The following is a 17,500-nucleotide window of genomic DNA, read 5'->3' as shown; positions in this document are numbered from 1 at the left end:
AAGAGGAAAAATTAAAAAGAAGTCAAAGTGTTAGAAGTAGTAGCATGTATAAACTGCTTGACAAACTATGGAAATGTCTTACCTGTGTGTGTGTGTGTGTGTGTGCTTGTGTTTGTCACTCACTGATGAGGTCATCTGAATCACCTGTGTGTGTGTGTGTGTGTGTGTGTGTGTGTGTGTGTTTGTCACTCACTTACGAGGTCATCTGAATCACCTGTGTGTGTTTGTGTGTGTGTGTGTGTGTGTGTGTGTGTGTGTGTTTGTCACTCACTGAGGAGGTCATCTGAATCACGTGTGTACGTGTGTCTTTGAATCACATGTGTGTACGTGTGTCTTTGTGTCAGTCAGAAGTGATGAGGTCATCTGAATCACCTGTGTCTCCAACTGTCATTAACTGTTTCCATTGTGATGGGACCAGCTGTGTAACTGCTGTGTGACAGTTGATTTAGAATGGGATTCATGGGAAAACTAGGGTCTACATATGCCCTCACTGTGCGATAACCGTAATAGCTATCAGAAAAAGGATCAAACCGTGAGCATCAGAAGACTCTGATGAACACAGTGATGTGTTTTTCATGTCTGTACATTCAGAAATGTAGTCAGGGCAGCGAGTTAAGATAAGTGAAATGTGTGCTAACCTCCAGAAATATTTAACATTACGGCAGATGGCCGAGCAGAGAGACTTTCTCTGACAGTTGGTGACCTGCTGACTCAACGGTACAATCTTTGGCTTTGGTTACCTCTTTGACAGAAGCAGGAGAAGACAGGGAACGTTTTGATGTCTTATTTGTGTATGTGGAGTGAAATTTGTGGATTTTCTGGCAATTTTTCCAGAGGCCATGTCCCATTTTTTTCCCAGCCTGCCCACTCTAAGTTTTGAACCTCTCACTCTGCCCACCAGAGTTCCACCCCACACACACCAATGTTAAAGTGAGGAAAGAGCTGAAATTTGATGAATTTTTGAACAGTGAAATCTGTGAAACTGTGAAAGGTATCAAAAAAGTGAAACATGTGTAGATAGCTGAAAGTCTTGTGAACATTTTAAAGTTTGAATGGAGTCTATAAGTGAAAGTATGCTGAAGCTATGAGCTGTAGTAGTTGAAGAAGTTGAAGTGGATTTGAAGATTCCGCCCCATCTGTTTCAATGTTAAAATAAAGGTTGAATAAAGTTGAATAATTCAAAAAGTATAAAGGTTGAATACGTGAAAAGATATAGCCTGAAAGAGGTGAAGGAGCTGAAGAGTTTAAAATTTGAACGGTTAAAATCGGTCAAAATTTGAAGGCTGTGAAACCCGGCACGGAAGAAGAAAAATAATAATAAAAAGTTTAAAGTTGAATAACAATATGTTGAAATGCTCAGCATTTCAACATAATAATAATAATACATTTTATTTATAAAAGCGCTACAAGAAAATAAATAATACAATAGAAAAACAAATCAGCAAAACAAACAATCAATCAGTTACAGGTTAAAAGTCTTTGTGAAAAGGTGGGTTTGATCAGGATTTGAGTTTGGTGAGTGAGGGAGAGAATCTTTATCATTAAAAGTGATAAAAACACACATTCATTTAAAGTCAGCTGTGCTTTAAATCATGTGTTATTTCCTTGTATCCATATACTCCATTTATTACCTTTAAAACCATTGTAGGAGCCTAAATACAATTCATGGTGTTATAATAATTTAAGTTCATGTACAAATACTAATTTACATAAACAGTTCATTTATAAGGATCAAGATAAATATATTCAATAAAGATGATGAATAGTTAAAGTCCATAATGCTGTCAGTTATTCTCATCATATTAATATAGTATGTGGTTAGTGATGTAGATTGTCATGTGTTGGAAGGGTGGCTAAAGCATGCTGTAGCTCCGCCCCCTCGTTAAGTTTTAATTAATGAGCAGATAGGGAAGCAGAGAGAGTGGAGCCACACAGTTTTTTGACCTCTCTCTCTTTCTTGCTCTCTTTTATTCATTCTGGACTCTGTGGATACAAACATGGAACATTGACACCCTTCTGTACTGTTTTAATATTGCTGCTGAAGGAAACAGTTGAACCTGTCATCGAGTTGTCCTGAGGAATTTATGGAGATTTTGAGAGCGTCAAAACTTCGGCTTGGTCTGGAAGGACAACTAGCCGAGCACAGATGGATGTAGTCGGATCACAGGAATATAAATCCATACATGGATGTAGGAGATGAATCCTTACACCCCTACTTTAAATCAGTAAAATATCTTTAATCAGTGTGTTTGTATTTGAAGTTAGGAGCTGGTAATAAGCAGGATAATATCAGGATTCTATTTCCCATAAACCACCTGCTCACCATACATCATCCCTTTCTTAATTACACCTGAACCTGCTAGAACTTCATTAAAAACCTTGCCTAAAGCTAAACATGTGATTTCTATGTGCTAACTAAGTAAATAAAGAACACACTAAGACCATTTAAAGCCAGAGTCTGGAACTCTCTGGTGAGCGGCTTCATGTAAGAGTGATAAAACACTTCATCATACTCTAACTTCACTTCAAAGCTCTAACTGTCAACTGACTCTTGTTTGTGAGCCATAAACTGACTTATTCATGTCCACTGTGGACCACTTCACTGAGACTTGGAGTCCCTGCTGTGTCAGAGTGGAAATGTAAGAGTTATTGTTCCCCTTGTCATGAATGCAGCGAGGATCCAAAACGCCCCGAGGGAGGAGGAAGAAAGACCGGGACGTGATGATGGGTGTAAACGGGACTGACAGCTCTGCTTATAGACCCTGTGCTCCTCTCCGGCTCCATGCTTACATAATGTTCCACACCAGGAGAGCCGTGCAGAGCTCAGCGCAGGGCCAGACCTCTGTGATCCAGCTGCAGAACTCTCCTTGTTCTCAGCAGGGTTTTTAGGACCCGGTGCTGCAGGAGAGATCAGGTTTTCATGCAGGTCCAGACTGTCAGTTATCTGCAGGACACCGGAGCAGAGACGCTGCCCGGAGACTTAACCTCTCTCTCTGTCATCTGTGAGCTGAGCCTGGTCACTGGGCTGGAAGAGTTTAAGTAGCTGCTCTCCAGCTGAAATACAGTCTATAGAGGACTTCATCCCAGACCCCCAAGGGGAGCAGGCAAGCCGGACCAGGCCACTCAAGACTCAGCGTTTTATTTTGCCCTGGTTCAGAGATGTGAATAAAGATCCTGGAGTTTTGGTGGACCCTCGTGTGGAACACATGGAGCTGTTAGTGAGGACTCTGGGTGTCCCCGTCAGTGTTTACACAGCAGAGGAAACCCACAAGTGGATCCCTCATGAGCTGTTTGTGTTTGAAGGGCTGCTGAGCTGTAATTAAAGCCACCTCTGAGCTCACCCTGTGGTCACCCTGTGGTCACCCTGTGGTCACCCTGTGGTCACTTCGGCTCACCTGTGAGAGGTAACAGGTGTGTTTACAGCGCTGTTCACACCGGGCTGTTTGCTTTAAGGCTGTCAGATCACAGGGAGGAGAACAACCCACAGTGACGTTTATCCACACAGAGACGTGTTCACTCAGAGCAGGTATTACTCCACACTTCAAACCCTGGGAGCTGTGGGTCTACCTCTCTGTGTTCCTGTGAGCTCCATACAGGAAGTGTTTTTATAAACCTGTAACAACCATTTCACCTCTGAGCCCCCTGACTCGACCTACAGAAACAGAGCTGCTGCTCTACCTCTGTCTCAAGCTGCTGTTTTATGTTACTGTGGTTTAAAGTAAGAACCCTGAAAGAGACAGACCTCTTCATTAAAGACTAAGATGTCTGTTTAATACCTGATACAGCTGAAGCCTCAAGACATCTTTAAAGGTGACATATCATGAAACTGGACTTTTTAATGGTTGTCTCCCTGAAATCTGTGTCCCTGTCTACAAACCCCCTGAAAAGTCAAAGACTCCATTCTGCCCCTGTTCTGATTTCTCCACCTTTCTGTAAATGTGTGCTGAAACCAGCCGTTTCAGTTTTCAGTGTTTTTCATACGTCACAACGCCATCCGGTCTGTAACAGGAAGTCAGAGCTCGGAGCTTGTTCAGCCCATAGACTGTATAAAATACAACTCAACCCCTCCTCCGTTTTTCATTCCCTGCACACATGTGTGCTAACAAGGAGCTTAGGAGGGAGGCATGCTAGTTGTAGGCTGTCTTAATAAACACAAAGGTCGCTTTGACTCCCCACGTCTGCAGATTTGAAGATCTAGTGGATGATTTTTAGTTTTCATGGAAAAGTGCTAGCGCTAGTTAGCATAGCCACATAGCTACATGTTGGTAGCTGTGTACCAAGACACACGTCGACATGCTGACAAATAAAACAACAAGAAACACTAAATCTGTGACCAATGGTTCAGAAAGGTCCTGCTGCAGGCGCCTCTCCATCAGGATCAGATTCTGGATCAGATTCAGAGGGTTGAAGTAACGCGGGTCTGTGAGCAGCCGTGTATATTCAGCCAACATGTAAACATTAGATCGACGTGCTGGACGGCCGAGGCCACACCCACTTCCTGAGGGGGCGTGGTCAGAGAGCTCATTCTCATTTAAAGGCACAGACACAGAAAACAGCCTGTTCTGATCAGGGCTGAAAAAGAGGGGTTTACAGGCAGACCAGAATCTGATTTCAAAGTGTTTTTATGAGCAATAAACTTTAAAGACATGTTTTGGGGACCTCTTAGACCAAGATATGTTGATGACAAAGAGCATGATATGTCACCTTTAAATAACAGAAGTTACTGGTCTACCACTGATAAGACTTGTTTGAATTGGGTGTTACAGAAAGGACTCAGATGGAGATAGAGCGTTGTTAGGAAATGTAAAGAAAAAGACAGAAACATTCTTTAATTCTTTATCCTCAAAGTAATTTCACCTGGCAGAACGTTGGAGCTGTTGGTCTACCACTTCTAAGAATGGTCACTACAAAGATAAGAGACTAAGATCCCTGTTTTAAACTAGAGGACTTATTTCACTCACTTTAGACCCCATTGAGTTAGACTGTAACTTGACCTCACAGATCATGGGAGGTGTTGGTCTACTCCTGCAAACACCTGTGAGTTTTTGAAGGATGGAAGTTAACTGACAGAGGTAGACCTCGCTGTTAAATCTCTCTTTTCAAAGTAACTCTACTCACAAACAGCAGTTTCACCTATGGAGCGCTGGGGTTGCCGGTCTACCCCTGATTAGTTTGGACCCTTGTGTACCAACCCGGGTTAAATGTCTGTTTTTATCTGTCGAGTCGAGAAGAGCGATGTCTCAGCAGTCTAAGGTTTAAAGACATCAACCAACACTTAAACAAAAAGGTCCATCTCTGCAGTAATCCTCTCTTAATGCTCTTACACATTAAGAATACATTTGTAATCTTCTCTTTGATAGAAACACTTTTCATACGTTCTCCTGGAGGATTACGTTGCAGCCCTTAAAGCCTGACTCCAGGCTGCTGTCTGAGGCCGTCTGCAGGAACTCTAAAAACCTCGTTCTTATGAATCCTTCAAACTTAGAAATATGTAAATAAAGTCCTGCTGCTCGATACCAGCTTTAACTTTTAATTGGATTCAGGACTTTAAAGGGATCAGGGTCTAATGAGTGGATTCAAAGTGGATTTAGGACTGATTAAATGTGATTGAACCCAGACCCTTGTTGCATGTTTTGGGTCCATGCTGAGTCTGTTTCTGTTTAATTGGACTTTATCTGCAGCTCTCAGCGGTCCGTCTGTCTGGCCCGACACCTTCAGTTTGGTCTGAGGAGACGGGAGGGAGGCTGTTCTCTAACGGACCATCTGATCTGGTTTTCTTGTTTCTCTCCAGCCCCCCCTCCTCAAACAGAAGCTCCATCGCTCTCCAGACTCTGGAAGTATCGCCTCTCCTTAAATAAAGTCTGAGCAGGAAATTAATCAGCGGGGGAGTTTTTCCATCTCTGCGGCCTGGGAGGAAACATCACAGGGTGTGTGTGTGTGTGTGTGTGTGTGTGTGTGTGTGTGTGTGTGTGTGTGTGTGTGTGGCTGTTTCCTGGCTGTCAGCTGAGCGTCAGACACGGGAGGACCGGAGAGAGTCTCACCTGGGGCGGGTCTCCGGTGCTCAGCATGCGGAGGCTCTGACTGAGGAGGCGGCAGCGGGGACTTTAAATAAAGCTGGTTGGAAGACGAGGAGGGAGGGAGCATGGGGAAGGAGCAGGACCTGCTGCAGGCGGTGAAGAATGGAGACCTGCCGTCGACTCAGAAGCTGCTGTCCAAACTCAGAACCAACAGGAACAGTAAGTGATCCCCACACGGGGGCTTTTATTCTGAAATATCACTCTGCTTATGCATCAGTTTTATGATGCATTTACATCCATGCATCAAAATATGAATATGAAAACATCACATATAACAGCTCAAAGTCCTTCCTGAGAGGACATGATCACTAAGGAAAGGAAAGATGAGGAAAGGAAATGAGCGCTAAGGAAAGGAAAGGAAATGAGCATTGAGGGAAGGCAAGCCAAGGAAAAAAAGCTGAGGAAAGGAAATGAGCACCAGACAGCAACGGAGCGGATCCAGTGGAAGTCAACACATTGACTAGAATAGGAACCGATCAGATCCGGAGCTGTGACGGATCAGAGATGGATCAGAGATGGATCAGAGACGGATCAGAGAAGGATCTGGACATGGTTCTGGTGGAGTTTGGCCGTGACTCACGGCTAGATCCAGCTCATGGACCGGGGATTTGAATCATTCATGTTCTGGGGCCAGCTCTGATTAAGTGATAGCTCCAGATCTCTCAGAGTTCTCTGTCAGCTGATTCAGTGTCTGAAATGTTGGTTTCTGTCATTAGTTGCTGCATCTATCTGGTGCCTGCTGCAGTTTCCTGTCCTGAAACCTCAGTGGTCGTCTCTTTAAGGTTGTTCCTTCTTCTCAGAGTGTTTTGCTCCTTTCTGCTCCTATAAACACACAAACACTCCAAGCTGTGGGACACTTCCCTTCTTTATATTTTGGATCCGTCTTTAATATTTTGGCTTGGTTTTCTCTGCAGACTGAGGTTGTGTCAGCTCCAGTTCTTCCCTTGATCTCCTGCAGGTTTCCTCCTCAGAGGCTGTGGAGGCGTTGACTTGCTCAAACAAGCTTTTGGCTGAGATCTGTCTCCTGCTGCCGTCACACGTCCTTGAACCGTAAACCGGTGTTGATGTTTGTGATCCTCTGACAGATCGTTTCTCTGTCTGTTTGCTGTCAGTGTGATTACTTTGAATCCTCTAGAACACATTGAAGAGTGGAGTGGAAAGAACTTGTAGTGAGGCTGGTGTGGAGGACTCTCTGACCCTCCTCTCTCTGACGGACACTGTCGCCTCTCTGCCTGGAAAAGAGGGCCTCCACTGAGGCGCTCTGAGGGACCCCCGTGAGGCCCCCGGAGGCTGGCAGGAGGTCAGTTTGTATCAGGCAGATAACCTCTCACCTGTCACAGGACCGTCCAAACATAACACCCAGTGTGATCTCAGTGACCTCTGACCTCTGCTGGATAAGTGAAGGAGGGTCAGGAGGGTGAGGAGTTGGACTGTTTACCAAACATGGGCAGGATGTGGAGGCGGTGATGTAACGCTGACAGGAAAGACACAGACTTTGATTCTAAGAATGAAGCTGGAAGAAGAAAAGCTGGTATCATTTAGTGTTATACATCCATAACTGCAGATTCTCTGCAGATTCTCTCTTAATGCTTCAGTGATCACGCCCAGGCTTTAGTCAAGACTCAAAGCTGCAGTGTTGCAGCAGCCTGATTCAGACTCAGAGGCTGGATGTGACAAAGTTCAACTTTTGACAGCAGAAGGTCCCATGATTCTTATAAAAGGGTTTCAACATCTCAGCGTCAGTGCAGAACACATGCTTATTTGGTAAGAGGAGTGCAGAGTGGAATGAGAGAAACCATGAAGAAAGAGAGAGAGGGGGGAATTAATTCAGCTCCATGTGTTTCAGCCGCTGTGTTTTAATTCAGCTGATTCTGTTCATATCTCAACACAGTGTTTGCTTTCAGAGGAAGAGTTCAGTTTTCAGCATCAGTGTGTCATCACCACACCCTCGATATTTCAAGTGGATCAGACAAAAACCCTTTGAGTAGTTCTGTCACATGTGGACCCTTAAAATCCCCCAAAATGACGCCTTCATTTTAAAATTGAATAAAAATGGCGGACTTCCTGTAGGGTTCTGGTTTGGATGCTAAAGGCTTTTTTTGTAGGACCTGACCTGACTAACACTTAATTTAAGTATGTCAAAGTAATCTCTACGGGGGACCCCGTTTTTAAAATTTGAAGGGGGCGCTGTGGAGTAGTTTTACTGAAGTTTGCTGCATGACCGCCATACAATGATAAAAACGGACACACAAGATCTGATACTGATGTAAACCTTTGTGAGTTTGGAGCGTTTAAAAACTGCCAGATTTAAAATTCATTGCAGAATAAAAAGAAGGAAGGGAGGAAGAAAAATATCCAATGAGTGTCCTCACACCGTGCGGTGCTAGGGCCCTGAACATTGTGCAGAAAAATGCAAAACATTTGAACACAAACAGACATAAGCTACTCTTATCTGGCAGATCCTCATCTGAGAAAATTCACTCCATATATGAACGTCTTTCTGTCCTCATAGACTTCCTACTTCTATGTCACCATAAAAGATGGAAGCTGGTATTTACGGTTAATATTAAATAACCTGAATGCATCTTCATCCCCATGTTCAGCAGCAGGTGTAGGGGAGGATCTAGATCAGGGTGTAGATGTCTCCCCAGCCAGCTGACGGGCCCGTCCCTGCTCCCTCAGGGACTTCCTGCAGACTATCACATGACCCCCTGTCATTGTTCTCCTCCTCAACACGCCCCGTCCATCACCTCGAACGTTACATGAGAGCCTCTCTGCCATTGTTCCAGCCCACACTTTGAAATGATCACGTCTCTGCTGTGTGTTTCTGTTAAAGCACATATTCAGATTTTAGGATTACCTGCATGTTCATAAAAACAGAGGGAGGTCAGCAGCCTCTGTTTTCATAGTAGGAGATTTCATCTGGTTTTTAAAGGACATATTTGACATCTGGTGCTTCAGTGTCTCCCCCCAACCGCTATCACCCAAATCACAAGGAGCTCCCAGATGGTGCCCAGCCAGGATTAAAGGGAATTATAGCATTTGGGAGGAGGGAGGGGGTCCAGGTCTGTCCAGAAGCTGTGGCATCTCATTCTCATAGCTGTGCTGTTTACAGTCGGTCCGCTGTGACTGCTGCGCTCTGTTGAATTAGGACTTAATGGACTAATCTCATAACCTGACTTTAGGTTTGAAGCATTCTTTGACAAGTGAAGGGAACGATGTGTGAGCTGGCTCTGGGACTTTAGGATGGTTACAACAGAAAGCTTCTTCATGTTAGGGAGTTCAATGCAACATTTAAAGTACTTTTATTCCACTTTAAACTGTAAGTCAGAGTCTTTTAGTCTCACTTTGAAATATATTTACAACACAACAACAACAAAGGTTTTTAACATTGAGTTAAAGCTGAGGTTTGTAAGTGGTTTTAAAACAGACTGAAATGAACACTGATGCCTCTATAAGAGCTGCAAAATCAAACAAAACAGATCAATCCTGTTAATATTGATGCCTAAATCCACTGCAACGGGTAACAGGGTGGGTGTCAGACAAAGTTAGTCACAAAAACATGCAAAATAAATAATTCCAATCCACTTCCTTTATATAGCACATTTAAAAAACTTTTACTAAGTTTACTAATAAAGTGCTGCACAGAGAGTAAAATAAGTTAAAACGCACAGAACATAAAACATTGTAAAAAATAAAATAAAATAAAATAAAATAATCACAATAAAACACATAATAACATTTAAAAACTAATGAGAAACACTTTAATACAAATAAATAAACAAAATAAAAGAACCAACAGAGATCACAAAACTTGCATGCTGGGCTAAAACTGAGGAGTAAAAATATGTTTTAAGTCGGGTTTTAAGAGGTAAAGGTTGGGTACAGTCTGACATGAGGGGGCAGCTCAATCCACAAGTCTCTATAAACGTCAGTTGCAAAAGTTTTGGATAATTCGAACATTTAATCTTGCAAAGGAAGCAGATCAAGAGACTATTTACACATCTGCAAAATCAACAAAGCAATGAAAAGATAAAAAAAATTGCCACAGGGGGCGCCAGAATCCACACAACAAAAATGACTCACAGTAGCTTTAATGTTTGTCAAAAGATCTTTACATGTGTGATGCATGAAGGAACAGAAAGACAGATAGGGGGTCCTTGCATGGTCCGCTGTGTGGAGCTCAGACCCCTAAAGTCTGGAATTAAAAATGCAAACATGCTTCAGAAATTACAGAACTTTGCATACTTATCAGATCTGGTGAAAATTTTAACATTTTTAATATATTTAATATTTCAGTTTGTGCAAAATGGCCCCAGGATGCACCCCTTTAAATGTTAAAAACAGGTTCCCCCAGAGATACAATTTCATTAACTTCAGAGGAATGAAATGTCATTTGAAACATGTTTGATATAATATCACAGAACAAAATTAAAAACCAGGGACTCAAATTAAGAAGATTATTTAACTCAATGCTTCACAGACTGTAAGAGCTCCTGGAAACTCACCGTGAAACATTTTAATGTAGCATCAAATGAATCCTCTGAAAGAGGCTGATCATTAACTCTGAGACTAACTGACACCAGCCAGCATCAGACCTCCATATCACCAGAACCAGGTCTTAACTCTTCTCAGCTCTAACCCTGACATGATTCAGGGTTATAATCTGACGTCTCTTTAAAGGGTCTCAGCTCTAACCCTGACATGATTCAGGGTTATAATCTGAAGTCTCTTTAAAAGGTCTCAGCTCTAACCCTGACAGGATTCAGGGTTATAATCTGAAGTCTCTTTAAAGGGTCTCAGCTCTAACCCTGACATGATTCAGGGTTATAATCTGAAGTCTCTTTAAAGGGTCTCAGCTCTAACCCTGACATGATTCAGGGTTATAATCTGAAGTCTCTTTAAAGGGTCTCAGCTCTAACCCTGACAGGATTCAGGGTTATAGTCTGACGTCTCTTTAAAGGACAGATTGAGTTTTTAAACGTTTAAACCTCAAACAAAGCAAATAGACGCCTCTTGGCCTGGAACGTCTCCATCTGTCTTCCAGAACAAAGTGTCCTGCAGGAGGTGTTTTCATTATTGACCCAGAGGAGTGATGTTTGCTGCTGAAGCTCATCAGTGTCCCATTATTGGAGCCTCGTAAACCCGTCATGTCTCTATGAAAGGACGGCCGTTGAGTTCGAAACAAAACGGCGAGCGGCGTGTCGGGGGGTTAGAGAGGAGGGGAGGGGGGTGGACCTCCTAACGCCCTCTCTGGATGTCTGCCTGCCGTCTCCTCCGCTCTCAGACCGAATCTCTGTCATGTTTTATTCATGAGTTTGGGTTCAAACTCGACTCAGCCAATCAGGCCCCACAGAGATCCTCCCCTCTCTGAGCGCTGCTGGCAGAGCTGCTGTCTTCCTCTGGACGGGCTCTCTCCACAGAGCCTCACAGTTTGCTCTTTGAAGTCCCGTTCACCTCAGGAACACTTCCCCGGCTTCGCTGGATTGTCTAGTTTGATCTCCATAACTTTAAAGTCAGAGTACAACCTGTCGTCTTTCAGGTTAGAGTTAAGATGCAGGAAGTAGCATCAGCTTCTTATGAGGATGTTTTAGTAAATATAACATGAAGCTCCAAGGTTACAGAAAAAACTAAGAAGGGAAAGAATCTGTGAGAAACCGGCTCCTATAGAAGAATTCAAAACTGGTTCAATTCTCAGTGGAGAACTTTTCACTGCCGAGTCCTTCTTTCAAAACTCTTTGTTTACCCAGGAACTATGTGTGTTTGGACCGGTGGACCCAGGGTCTAACTTTAGTTCAGGGGTAGATAATCTCCCCCCTAAAAAGCCCCTGCTAGGGGGGTAGTACTTTTCAAAGGTCCCGGGACTTTCAGGGGGCGTGGCCTGCAATGCTGAACGTGTCTGATTGGTAGATTAACCTCAGTGTTTTTATTCCTCCCTCCGTCCACAATAACATCACACACATCTGTGATTCTCTTGATTTCTCTTTCTTTCATTAGTTTTTATTTGTTCTATCTTTTTGTATGTGTGTGTACTTTTCAAAAGAAGAAGCTGTGATTCTCTTGATTTAGCAGCTTGTAACAGTAGTCTTCTCTCAGCCCACCGTGAATGCGTCTCTCCTCCCGGTGTTCCGCTTTTAAAAGTGACCCTGTAAACTGGAGACCTTCAGCTGAACGTGTCAGTGTTTGTGGAGTTTACACAGCTGTTGAAACACAGAGGGAGTTCCTGGGAATGCAAACTAGTTTAGTTTTTATTAAGATTTCAAAATATCCTCATCAGATATTTAATGATGGTCTAAAGACGTTTATGAGGGATGCATCCGGCTGAGAGTCTCCAGTTAACAGGGTCGCCGTTTAAACCAAAACACCGGCCGATCTCTGCGATCACGGCTTTTTGAGTTCCAAAGGATTTTAAAGCCGTGTTGAAACGTCTTTGCTACTCGCGCTTATCTCCTCTCACGTGTTGATTCAGTGAATCCATCTGTGATGAAATATAGCACCATCTAAAACAGACCAGCTGAGTCTCTTCATGCTAACAGGCTAACTGTTGTGTTGCTCAGAATGATACCCGTCTGCTTCTATGGTGTCATCTGTGATGAATGGCATTCCTCTTTGTGTTACTGCCCTCTACTGGTCTGGTGGTGTAGTGCATTTACTTTGTTTCCTCCATACGTCACTGGCCTGATTTACACAATCTACCCGGGACTTCAGCCCGCGGTCCAAACACAGACAACAATGGGGGACCAGGAACCTTTTAGTTCAGGGGGCTAAAAGACCTCGGAACTCTTGGTCCAAATGCACCTTAAGTTTGAGAATAGAAAACGTTTTAAATGAAGACTGTAAATATGTTCCTGTCTCTGAATATGACGAACAATAGACTAGTCTTTAGCCGTGAAGTATTAATGCACCGATGCCTCGGTTGTAAATCTGCTTCATGATGGTGAAAGTCTTTGATTCGTCAGTTTCGTTGAGCACTGTTTATCATCAAAGGGATTCATTCATTCATTCATTCATTCATTCATTCACACACAGAAAAGAAGGTCGGCCCTCAAACTCTACATTTGTGTTCCTCTTCCTCGCAGCGACCTCTTGCTGCTGCCGCCTCTGACAGCCTCTGACTCATCCAACGCTCGCCTGAATATTAACAAAGTTCCCTCCTGAAGGAAAGTGCGTCATTGACTTTATTCCTGTTCGTTACAGGAGGACAGAAAACTGCGTGTGTGTGAGATTCTGGGCCGGTTGGAAGTGAGATCCTTAATTTAATGAACACCGGCCCAGATTTGCAAACCTGTCTAACTCCAGGAAGTCAGCGCTCCTTGTGTGGACGGCGCTCCGCTCGCTGTCATATTCTGGATTTCCTGCTGACAAAAGGGGAAAACTGGAGTCACTTGACATGCCTGGATGTAATTGGAACACATTGAGTCTTTCACACTCTCACTCTTCCAGTCAGACTCTGCAGAAACAGGACTTTTCTTTTACATAACACACGCTGAGGAGAGAGAGGTCAAACACAGGAGACACAGGCGTGTTCAGCCAATCGGTTTCTTCTTCCTGGGAGTATTGGAGGAGTTCAGCCTGCTCCACTTTTACCTCTCATCTCCAAACATGAAACTATAAACCGGCTGGGTAATGAGGAGGGAACTTTCCACTCCCCTCCTGACGGCCCAGATTTGAGGGAATGTGTTAAAACCTTTCAGACGGTCTGTGAGATCCGGCCTCTGTGTTTGGGCTGATAGTGTTTGCCTGTCAGCTCTGCTGTTGGTGTGTTAAATGTTTAATTGGTCCTCTAAACACACAGGCTGCCTATAGGCTGTAAAGCCGGCCAGGCATACCTCTGAACGGGGAGACAAAGCTCCTGTGTGTTGTTGCTGAGGGGTCCCTCTGGACCCTGAATGTCTGTGGACCAGTCCACTCTGAGGCGTCAGGACGGAGGAGAAAACCAGCAACACTGACTTTGGTTTAAACGACATGCTGGGTCTGGAGTTAGTCCAAGTCAGATTTAACTAGTCCTACCTGCAGGATCATAAACCGCCTCTTTAAAGACTCAGAGACTGTATAAATGTGGACATGGTCTCCGTGAGGTCCCCCGTCTGTTTCTGAAGAGCTGTTTTGAGGCCAATCCTCAGCGGCGGCCATATTGCTGCTGTCGACTGTGATGTAAAGAGGCGGGGCTTTGAGTCTCCTCGCCAACAGCTACAGTGTCCCCGCCTGTCAATCAAGTCAGTGTATGTGGTTTCTGGTTCTTCTGGAGCCAGCCTCAAGTGGATCCTCCATGAACTGCAGTTTTTAACACTTCCACATTGGACTCATATCTTTAGACCGGAGGTTGGCGTTTGATAAAAACATCAGAATAATCCTTCAGAGAGAGAAACTGACTCTAACATCAGTCTCAGAGAGACACACAAAGACTGAAAGAAGGTGGAATAAAGGAGGAAGAAGAAGATGAAGTCTGGGTGTTTCTTCCTCAGAAGCAAGTTAAACTAGTCCTACTTAGTCCTGCTTAAGAGAGAGATAAAGCAGATCTAAAAACCAAACCCTCCTCAGAGAGAGGAACTTTGATAAACCTGAGAGAAAGATACACTTTTACATTTGGTCTCTGCTCAAAGAGAGATAATCTCAGACTTCAGCCCAGTCCTAATCTGAGAGAAGAAGAGACATCAGACTAAACTGAAACGTCTGCTGAGAAAAATCAGTGCTAAAAACTGCAGTTCCTCAAGTGTCCACTGGAGGCTGGCTCTAAAAGCCAAGGAGTCTCATTACCACCCATGTTACTGGGGACTTCCATCAGATTTGTCTTCAGGCCGTCTAACAGGTTCATAGACTTCACTCTAGTCTGTGTTTGTGTCTCTGCTGACTCTGCACCTCCTCAGCTCCGGCAATCCGGGGCCCTCTACAGCAGGTACACAAGAGACAGGAAGTCAGACACCAAAACAACCTAGCCTCATCAACGAACCATCATGATGTTTGGAGCCTGGCATGGAGTCAACAGGTCTGAGGTTTTCAGAGGCCGATAAAGACAACATGGATGAGGAGAGGATCATCATGTGGCTGCTGATGGATGAGGGAGAACAGAGCGAGACCACAGCAGAGCTCATACATGCAGCATGTTTATATCAACACACTGCAGACCTCGTATAAAACCCTGATCTGGTCTTCATATTTCATGATGACTTTATGATAGTAATCTGTTTTTATAACCCCTCTGTAGTAAGGTGCAGGACTGTGGGTGAGCTGACAGACAGGAGGCTTAGAGTTTGTGGTTAGATCAATCAGAAGTGAGGTGGAGTCAGGATTTCCAACATGGCGCCCGCCGTTAAATCCCGGTCCTGGTTTTGAGCTTCACTTGTCACCTCACACAGGTTCTGGTGAACTTGAACTCTGGTCCGATCCTCCTGTGGGACGTCTCCTGAACTGCTGCTGAACCTCTGCTCTGGTGTCTGGTGTTGTTGCAGTCCCTGTATGTCTCTCCTTATAAACACTCTCTCTGTTCTAATTAGATCAGCCCCTCTCGGTGTAACCTGCCTCTGAGCTCGCTCACAGCGGCCTCCCTTCACTTTTTACAGTTGCTTTGAAATGAAAACAAGAAGATAATGAATCTAGTTTGAGGCTACGTCCTGTGTGTATTGTGTGTGTGTGTGTGTGTGTGTGTGTGTGTGTGTGTGTGTGTGTGTGTGTGTGTGTGTGTGTGTGTGTGTAGTAATGGCTGCTGGTGTTCTTTATTCCCTGAGTTATGTAACAGAGGTTTTGCACTCAGCTCTCTTTTCTTTGTAAGTGTTTGGCTCAGAGGTCACATGACTGAACATGTGACTGTTGTGTGATGTGACAGTGAGTGCATCCTGTCAGGTTGGAGGCCGTAAACAGTTGCTATGACGCCTCTCAAACCACATCAGAGTTATTGTGAAGGGATGGGCTCTGGTTTCTCTTTATTGACATTCAGACACACAGACTCTGGACTCTGTGGAGGATGGAACAATAAACTCCTGAACTTCCTCCTGATATGTGTGCATGAAGGCAAAAAGGAAGAAGTCTGATGCATCTTGTTGCATGACAGGAAGAGAGTCTCCAGCATCTCTGGAGAGATCCTGAGACTCTGCTGATAATCAAGGTTCAAAGCGTACGAACTGAAACCTGAACAAAACAACAGGTGGACTGTCGGTGACTCCCAAAACCACAAACATGAGACATGGAGAGAATCAGAGACACACCTACAGGACAAATATATCAAATGGTTGGGTTACCTCGTCCCAGCAGACGGACGTCCACCAATGAGACTGGCTTTGCTTGGGGTCTCTGCTCAGGGACTCTGCTCGGGGTCTCTGCTCAGGGTCTCTGCTCGGGGTCTCTGCTCAAGGTCTCTGCTCAGGGTCTCTGCTCAGGGTCTCTGCTCAGGGTCTCTGCTCAAGGTCACTGCTCGGGGTCTCTGCTCAGGGTCTCTGCTCAGGGTCTCTGCTCGGGGTCTCTGCTCGGGGTCTCTGCTTGGGGTCTCTGCTTGGGGTCTCTGCTCGGGGTCTCTGCTCGGGGTCTCTGCTCAGGGTCTCTGCTCAGGGTCTCTGCTCAAGGTCTCTGCTCGGGGTCTCTGCTCAGGGTCTCTGCTCAGGGTCTCTGCTCAGGGTCTCTGCTCAGGGTCTCTGCTCGGGGTCTCTGCTCAGGGTCTCTGGCTGTTAGGATCCAGTTTTTGTTGCCTGGTGCTTCTTGTTGATGAATAAATGTTGGATCTTTCTGAATGATTTCACATAAATGAAGGTAAAGACCTGATTAAGTGTCCAGGTCTAATCCTATGTGTCCTGAAACTCTGCTGGTAATCAGTGAAAGGTTTAAAGCCTGTTTCTGATCACACCTATAAAAAGTTCAGTGGATCATTTCTCAAACTCTGACTCCCAAACCCACCATGGCAGACGGATGTCAAGCAATGAGTCTGGCTCTGCTGGAGGTGTCTGCCTGGATGATAAACCCAAAAATGAAGGTAAAGACCTGCTGAAGCATCAAGCTCTGATCTCTTTGAGTTTTGGTTCTATATGTTGATACAAACTGGAGGATTGGGACGGTCACAGTTTGGATGTCACTCACTGAAATGGACATGATGTGGTTTGGACACGATGTGATCCATTTTTTCATGCATCATTTGAGCAAAGAAGGAGATAAATGTCTCTTTGGGGATTTTAGGTTAGAAAAAATGAAGAATTTGAAGTTGCAAGTTAAGCTTTATGAAAGTATGATATTAAAATAAGATTATGTCTTTTTGAAGGCACCAAAAAATATGCGTCTTCAATATTGCAATAACAGCATGTGGTGTGTCAGACAAATCTGAATCTGAGGGTGGTTTATAGTTAGCTTGGACACATGTCTGTCAACATGAAATAAATATATTTATTATGATGGAGTCAGACTCTAACGATGTGTTCTTACCTGAGGAGGATTTTTAAATT

The 17,500-nt window shown here is 44.3% G+C and overlaps 1 protein-coding gene across 1 annotated transcript in view; it reads left to right on the top strand.

Annotated features, from left to right (window-relative positions):
* Positions 1 to 6,124: 6,124 nt before the first annotated feature.
* Positions 6,125 to 17,500, top strand: part of LOC117831768 (caskin-2-like) — a 34,952-nt gene continuing 23,576 nt past the window's right edge. The window contains exon 1 of the mRNA XM_034710589.1: positions 6,125 to 6,236. The gene's annotated coding sequence lies outside the window, so the exon portion shown is untranslated. The remainder of the gene's footprint in view (positions 6,237 to 17,500) is intronic.

Source organism: Notolabrus celidotus, chromosome 20, assembly GCF_009762535.1.
Source record: "Notolabrus celidotus isolate fNotCel1 chromosome 20, fNotCel1.pri, whole genome shotgun sequence".
Classification (NCBI taxonomy): Eukaryota; Metazoa; Chordata; class Actinopteri; order Labriformes; family Labridae; genus Notolabrus; species Notolabrus celidotus.
The sequence above is the reverse complement of the archived record's forward strand: the minus strand, read 5'-3'. Positions and strand labels throughout refer to the sequence as shown.